Here is a 7,781-nt window from a genome sequence, read left to right on the forward strand (position 1 = left end):
TGCACCCCCCGGGCCCCCCCTCCTCTCTCTGTCACCTACCTTTGCTGCCTCTGGAAATTGTAAACTGTCTGTATAATAATCTCAGAGAGAGAGGGGGGGGGAGGGAGTGCACCGTGCAATGGTGGTGTGAGAGAGAGATTATACAGTTTACAATTTGCAGAAAAGGTAGGTGCAGAGAGAGGGGGGGGGGGGTTGCATGGTGCACCCCCCTTTCTCTGTCACCTACCTTTTCTGCAAATTGTAAACTGTATAATCTCTCTCTCCCACCACCATTGCAGCCCCCTCTCTCCCCGACCATTGCAGCCCCCCCTCTCTCTCCCCCCCCACCATTGCAGCCCCCCTCTCTCCCCCGACCATTGCAGCCCCCCTCTCTCCCCCACCATTGCAGCCCCCTCTCTCCCCTGACCATTGCAGCCCCCTTCTCTCCCCCGACCATTGCAGCCCCCTTATCTCCCCCGACCATTGCAGCCCCCTTCTCTCCCCCGACCATTGCAGCCCCCCCTTTCTCTCTCCCACACCATTGCAGCCCCCTCTCTCCCCCACCATTGCAGCCCCCTCTCTCCCCACCATTGCAGCCCCCCTCTCTCCCACCACCATTGCAGCCCCCCTCTCTCCCCCCACCATTGCAGCCCCCTCTCTCCCCTGACCATTGCAGCCCCCCTCTCTCCCACCACCATTGCAGCCCCCTCTCTCCCCCACCATTGCAGCCCCCCTCTCTCCCCCCACCATTGCAGCCCCCTCTCTCCCCACCATTTCAGCCCCCCTCTCTCCCACCACCATTGCAGCCCCCCTCTCTCCCCCACCATTGCAGCCCCCTCTCTCTCTCTCCCCACCATTGCAGCCCCCTCTCTCCCTCACCATTGCAGCCCCCTCCCTCTCCCCCACCATTGCAGCCCCCCTCACCCATTACAGCCCCCCCCCTCTCTCCCCCACCATTGCAGCCCCCCTCTCTCCCCCACCATTGTAGCCCCCCCTCTCCCCCGACCATTGCAGCCCCCTCTCACCATTACAGCCCCCCTCTCTCCCTCTCACCATTACAGCCCCCCTCTCCCTCTCACCATTGCAGCCCCCCTCTCTCCTCCCACCATTGCAGCCCCTCATTCTCCCCCATTGCAGCCCCCTCTCACTCTCCCACCATTGCAGCCCCCTCTCTCCCCCACCATTGCAGCCCCCCTCTCCCACCATTTCAGCCCCCCTCTCTCTCTCTCCCCCCACCATTGCAGCCCCCTCTCTCTCTCCCCCCACCATTGCAGCCCCCTCTCTCCCCCACCATTGCAGCCCCCTCTCTCTCCCCACCATTGCAGCCCCTCTCCCCCCCACCATTGCAGCCCCCCTCTCTCTCTCCCCCCCATTGCAGCTCCCCCTCTCTCTCCCCTCACCATTGCAGCCCCCCTCCCCCCCCCACCATTGCAGCCCCCTCTCTTCCCCACCATTGCAGCCCCCCCTCTCTCCCCCACCATTGCAGCCCCTCTCTCTCCCCCCCCACCATTGTAGCCCCCCCTCTCTCCCCCCACCATTGCAGCCCCCCCTCTCTCTCCCCCCACCATTGCAGCCCCCCCTCTCTCTCCCCCCACCATTGCAGCCCCCTCTCCCTCCCACCATTTCAGCCCCCTTCTCTCCCTCCCACCATTTCAGCCCCCTCTCTCCCCCCACCATTTCAGCCCCCCCTCTCTCTCCCACCATTTCAGCCCCCTCTCTCTCCACCATTGCAGCCCCCCTCTCTCCCACCATTGCAGCCCCCCTCTCTCTCCCTCCCACCATTGCAGCCCCCCTCTCTCCCTCCCACCAATGCAGCCCCCCTCTCTCTCCCTCCCACCATTGCAGCCCCCCCTCTCTCCCCCCACCATTGCAGCCCCCCCTCTCTCCCTCCCACCATTGCAGCCCCCCCTCTCTCTCTCTCTCACTATTGCAGCCCATTTCTCTCACCATTGCAGCCCTCTCTCTCCCCCTCTCTTACTATTTCAGCTCCCCTCTCTCCCACCATTGCAGCCCCCTCTCTCTCCCTCCCACCATTGCAGCCCCCCCTCTCTCTCTCACTATTGCAGCCCCCTCTCTCACCATTGCAGCCCTCTCTCTCCCCCTCTCTTACTATTTCAGCCCCCCCTCTCCCACCATTGTAGCCCCTCTCTCTCTCCCACCATTGCAGCCCCCTCTCTCCCTCTCACCATTGCAGCCCCCCTCTCTCTCTCCCCCCAACATTGCAGCCCCCTCTCTCTCCCACCATTGCAGGCCCCCTCTCATCATTGCAGCCCCCCCTCTCTCCCCCCCCCCATTGCAGCCCCCCTCTCCCCCTCCCACCATTCCAGCCCCCTCTCTCCCTCCCACCATTGCAGCCCCCCTCTCTCCCTCCCACCATTTCAGCCCCTTCTCTCCCTCCCACCATTTCAGCCCCCTCTCTCCCTCCCACCATTTCAGCCCCCCCTCTCTCTCCCACCATTTCAGCCCCCCTCTCTCCCACCATTGCAGCCCCCCTCTCTCTCCCTCCCACCATTGCAGCCCCCCCTCTCTCCCTCCCACCATTGCAGCCCCCCTCTCTCTCCCTCCCACCATTGCAGCCCCCCTCTCTCCCTCCCACCATTGCAGCCCCCCCCTCTCTCCCTCCCACCATTGCAGCCCCCCTCTCTCTCTCTCTCACTATTGCAGCCCATTTCTCTCACCATTGCAGCCCTCTCTCTCCCCCTCTCTTACTATTTCAGCTCCCCTCTCTCCCACCATTGCAGCCCCCCTCTCTCTCCCTCCCACCATTGCAGCCCCCCCTCTCTCTCTCACTATTGCAGCCCATTTCTCTCACCATTGCAGCCCTCTCTCTCCCCTCTCTTACTATTTCAGCTCCCCTCTCTCCCACCATTGTAGCCCTCTCCCTCTCCCACCATTGCAGCCCCCCTCTCTCTCGCCCACCAATGCAGCCCCCCTCTCTCCCACCATTAAAGCCCCCTCTCTCTCACACACTATAGCAGCACTTCTATCTCTCACCATTGCAGCCCCTCTCTCTCTCTATTGCAGCCCCCTCTCTCTACTGCAGCTCCTGTCTCTCACTATTGCAGTCTCTCTCTCTATTGCAGCCCCTTTCTCTGTCTCACCACTGCAGGCCCCTCTCTCACCACTGCAGCCCCTCTATCTCTCATCATTGCAGCCCCTTTCTCTCTCACACCATTGCAGCCCCTCTCTCTCTCTCTCTCTCTCTCTCTCTATTGCAGCTCCTATCTCCCACCATTGCAGCCCCTCTCTCTCTCCCACCATTGCAGCCTCTTTCTCTCTCTCTATTGCAGTTCCTCTCTCCCTCCAACCATTGCAGCCCCTCTCTCTTTCTATTGCTGCTCCTCTCACTATTGCAGCCCCTCTCTCTCTCACTATTGCAGCCCCTCTCTCTCTCACTATTGCAGCCCCTCTCTCTCTCTCACTATTGCAGCCCCTCTATCTCTCTCTATTGCAGCCCCTCTCTCTCTCTCTCTCTATTGCAGCCCCTCTCGTTCTCTCTATTGCAGCCCCTCTCGTTCTCTCTATTGCAGCCCCTCTCGTTCTCTCTATTGCAGCCCCTCTCTCTCTCACTATTGCAGCCCCTCTCTCTCTCTCACTATTGCAGCCCCTCTCTCTCTCTCACTATTGCAGCCCCTCTATCTCTCTCTCTCTCTATTGCAGCCCTCTCTCTCTCTCTCTATTGCAGCCCCTCTCGTTCTCTCTATTGCAGCCCCTCTCGTTCTCTCTATTGCAGCCCCTCTCGTTCTCTCTATTGCAGCCCCTCTCTCTCTCTCTATTGCAGCCCTTCTCTCTCTCTCTATTGCAGCCCCTCTCTCTCTCATACTATTGCAGCCCCTTTCTCTCTCACCATTGCAACCCCTTTCTCTCTCTCTCTCTCTCGCCATTGTAGCCCCTCTCTCATGGAGTTAACTTATGTATTATAATAAAATAATAATATACTGTAAATAATAATAAAATGTGAATGTATTTATTATAATAATAAATACAAAAAATTTTCAGGTAAAAAAATGTGCATTTATATATATTTTTTTGCCTGTTCTCTCTGCATTGGTCTCTTGTATCATGTCTGCAGTCTCTGACCATCTCTTGTATCATGTCTGCAGTCTCTGACCATCTCCTGTATCATGTGAAGTCTGCAGTCTCTGAGGGAGTTTGGAGAGGAGTCAAGAGTGGGAGTGTCGCTGGGATGGGGGTCACGGGAGAAGTCAGAGGTGAGTGGACTGTGGAAAGGAGACTATAGGAAAACCAGAGCCACCAAGCTGGAGCCGCCTGACTGATCCCTGCAAGGTGCACCTAAAAGGAGGTCAGTGACAGCGCCGCAAGGCCAGCCTAAGGGGGGGGGGGTCATTGATGTAAGGGGGAGTTAATACAATAATGTAAAGGGACACTGATATAAAAGTTTCCCCCTTATATCAGTAACCCCCCCCCCCCTTACCTTAGGCTGCTTTCACATTGAGGCGTTGGGGGCGTCGGCGGTAAAGCGATGCAATTTTTAGCGGTGCTTTACTAACTTTTTTGCAGTGCTTTTCGGGGGGCAGTGGGGCACTTTTAACCCCCGCTAGTGTCCGAAATTTTTTAAAACTATGGGGCTGGTATGACATTTTTCCAGGGCTGGTTTTTATTCCCAGTCCGGCCCTGCTTCCGGGTATGTAATGAATGTAATGTTAAAAAATTTTTTTGGGGTGAACCCCCCTTTAATAAAAACATTGTAACACAAAAAAAAAAAAAATCTATGGAGAAGCCCTTGGTTAGATACTCCTGCTACATATGGCAGCATTGCTGCTCCATATGGCGTAACACCAAGACCTAGCCCATGAACTAGAACACGGGGTAACAGGACTTTACCGGGATTAGAACCCGGGGGGAAGCGCTTGCTACGCAGGCTCTCTACCTCTAGGCTACACCATCTCCTAAGGTTTCGCCTATGCTTTTTACCAGACATGCTTCCTAATACTAATGATTTCTTCAGACGGGGCTAGCGATAACGATATCGTTATTCTCACATAATAAACTAGATCATTTTAATACTCTATTTATATTACACTACTCTGGACACATAAATATATAAAAATGTATTTACTCTCTTTTATTCTATTATATACTCTGATTGAATAAGAAACTTGTTTTACACATCGAGCGCAGAGCTACTGCCGAAGAAGACAGCTGAATAAAAGCCAAGTTACATTAACCCCTCACACGCCGATTGATCGGCTGCATCCAGAAGACACAGCGAGACTGAACCTGGCTCCATCTGGATGACAGCGGGGGACACGACGAGGAGACACAGGCTGAAATTTCATAAAAAATGGGCTTGCTGGATCCACTTTACAGGTCCTGCAGAATTCCACAATTCTTTAAATCCTCTACCTTGACTTATCCTGGGACAGATTCCTTTCAAGAACATTCACGTTATTATTTTCAACTCAGTAAAACATATACTACCACTCCCTTATGTACCCCGGTTCTCCCCTCGTTATTCTCACATAATAAACTATATCATTTTAATACTCTATTTATATTACACTACTCTGGATACATAAATATATAAAAATGTATTTATTCTATTATATACTCTGATTGAATAAGAAACTTGTTTTACACATTGACTATGTGGATCTTCTCTTATACCGTATTTGCATTATTCTCTATTGTATGGATTTATTGTAAATCTATTGTATGGATTTATTGTAAATCTTTATGTTCATTTCATGTAAAATGATAATACTTAATAAAAACATTGTAACAAAAAAAAAAAATCATAGGACCTACCCGGGATTAGAACCCGGGGTCAAGCGCTTGCTAGGCAGGCTCTCTACCTCTAAGCTACACCGTCTTCTAAGCTTTAGGCCATGCTTTGGATAATCATAACATAGTATCGTAATCGCTAGCCCCGTCTGAAGCAATTATTAGTATCTCTTTTTACCAGACATGCTTCCTAATACTAATGATTTCTTCAGACGGGGATAGCGATAACGATATCGTTATTCTCACATAATAAACTAGATCATTTTAATACTCTATTTATATTACACTACTCTGGATACATAAATATATAAAAATTTATTTACTCTCTTTTATTCTATTATATACTCTGATTGAATAAGAAACTTGTTTTACACATTGACTATGTGGATCTTCTCTTATACCTTATTTGCATTATTCTCTATTGTATGGATTTATTGTAAATCTATTGTATGGATTTATTGTAAATCTTTATGTTCATTTCATGTAAAATGATAATACTTAATAAAAACATTGTAAAAAAAAAAAATATGGAGAAGCCCTGGGTCACATATTCCTACCGCATATGGCATTACACCATATCTGAAGCAATCATTAGTATCTCTTTTTACCAGACATGCTTCCTCCGTCCTCTAGGTGTCGCCCCATCATGTCAGCACACGTCTTTTCCGCAAGAGGCAGAGATCCGGAACATCATGTGACCTACTCGCAGCCTGCCTCTTGCGGAAAAGACGTGTGCTGACATGATGACATATGGCTGTTTTTGTTTTTTTTTTGTTATCCCCGTACATACCGTATTTTCACCGCTGCTTCCGGGTATGTAATGAATGTAATGTTAAAAAAATTTTTTGGGGTGAACCCCCCTTTAATAAAAACATTGTAACACAAAAAAAAAAAAATCTATGGAGAAGCCCTTGGTTAGATACTCCTGCTACATATGGCAGCATTGCTGCTCCATATGGCGTAACACCAAGACCTAGCCCATGAACTAGAACACGGGGTAACAGGACTTTACCGGGATTAGAACCCGGGGGGAAGCGCTTGCTACGCAGGCTCTCTACCTCTAGGCTACACCATCTCCTAAGGTTTCGCTTATGCTTTTTACCAGACATGCTTCCTAATACTAATGATTTCTTCAGACGGGGCTAGCGATAACGATATCGTTATTCTCACATAATAAACTAGATCATTTTAATACTCTATTTATATTACACTACTCTGGACACATAAATATATAAAAATGTATTTACTCTCTTTTATTCTATTATATACTCTGATTGAATAAGAAACTTGTTTTACACATCGAGCGCAGAGCTACTGCCGAAGAAGACAGCTGAATAAAAGCCAAGTTACATTAACCCCTCACACGCCGATTGATCGGCTGCATCCAGAAGACACAGCGAGACTGAACCTGGCTCCATCTGGATGACAGCGGGGGACACGACGAGGAGACACAGGCTGAAATTTCATAAAAAATGGGCTTGCTGGATCCACTTTACAGGTCCTGCAGAATTCCACAATTCTTTAAATCCTCTACCTTGACTTATCCTGGGACAGATTCCTTTCAAGAACATTCACGTTATTATTTTCAACTCAGTAAAACATATACTACCACTCCCTTATGTACCCCGGTTCTCCCCTCGTTATTCTCACATAATAAACTATATCATTTTAATACTCTATTTATATTACACTACTCTGGATACATAAATATATAAAAATGTATTTATTCTATTATATACTCTGATTGAATAAGAAACTTGTTTTACACATTGACTATGTGGATCTTCTCTTATACCTTATTTGCATTATTCTCTATTGTATGGATTTATTGTAAATCTTTATGTTCATTTCATGTAAAATGATAATACTTAATAAAAACATTGTAACAAAAAAAAAAAAATATATGGAGAAGCCATGGGTTTGATATTCCTACCGCATATGGCATTGCACCCTAGGACCTACCCGGGATTAGAACTCAGGATCATAGGACCTACCCGGGATTAGAACCCGGGGTCAAGTGCTTGCTAGGCAGGCTTTCTCCCTCTAAGCTACACCGT

General features: G+C 49.8%; 1 long non-coding RNA gene across 1 annotated transcript; it reads left to right on the forward strand.

Annotated features, from left to right (window-relative positions):
- The first annotated feature begins 4,691 nt into the window (after positions 1-4,691).
- Positions 4,692-7,491, forward strand: LOC120915444. The gene is made up of 2 exons (XR_005743880.1): positions 4,692-6,537; positions 7,008-7,491. It is a non-coding gene; the product is annotated as an uncharacterized LOC120915444 (long non-coding RNA).
- Positions 7,492-7,781: the final 290 nt, after the last annotated feature.

The sequence above is a fragment of the Rana temporaria genome, chromosome 10, assembly GCF_905171775.1.
Source record: "Rana temporaria chromosome 10, aRanTem1.1, whole genome shotgun sequence".
NCBI classification, from domain to species: Eukaryota; Metazoa; Chordata; class Amphibia; order Anura; family Ranidae; genus Rana; species Rana temporaria.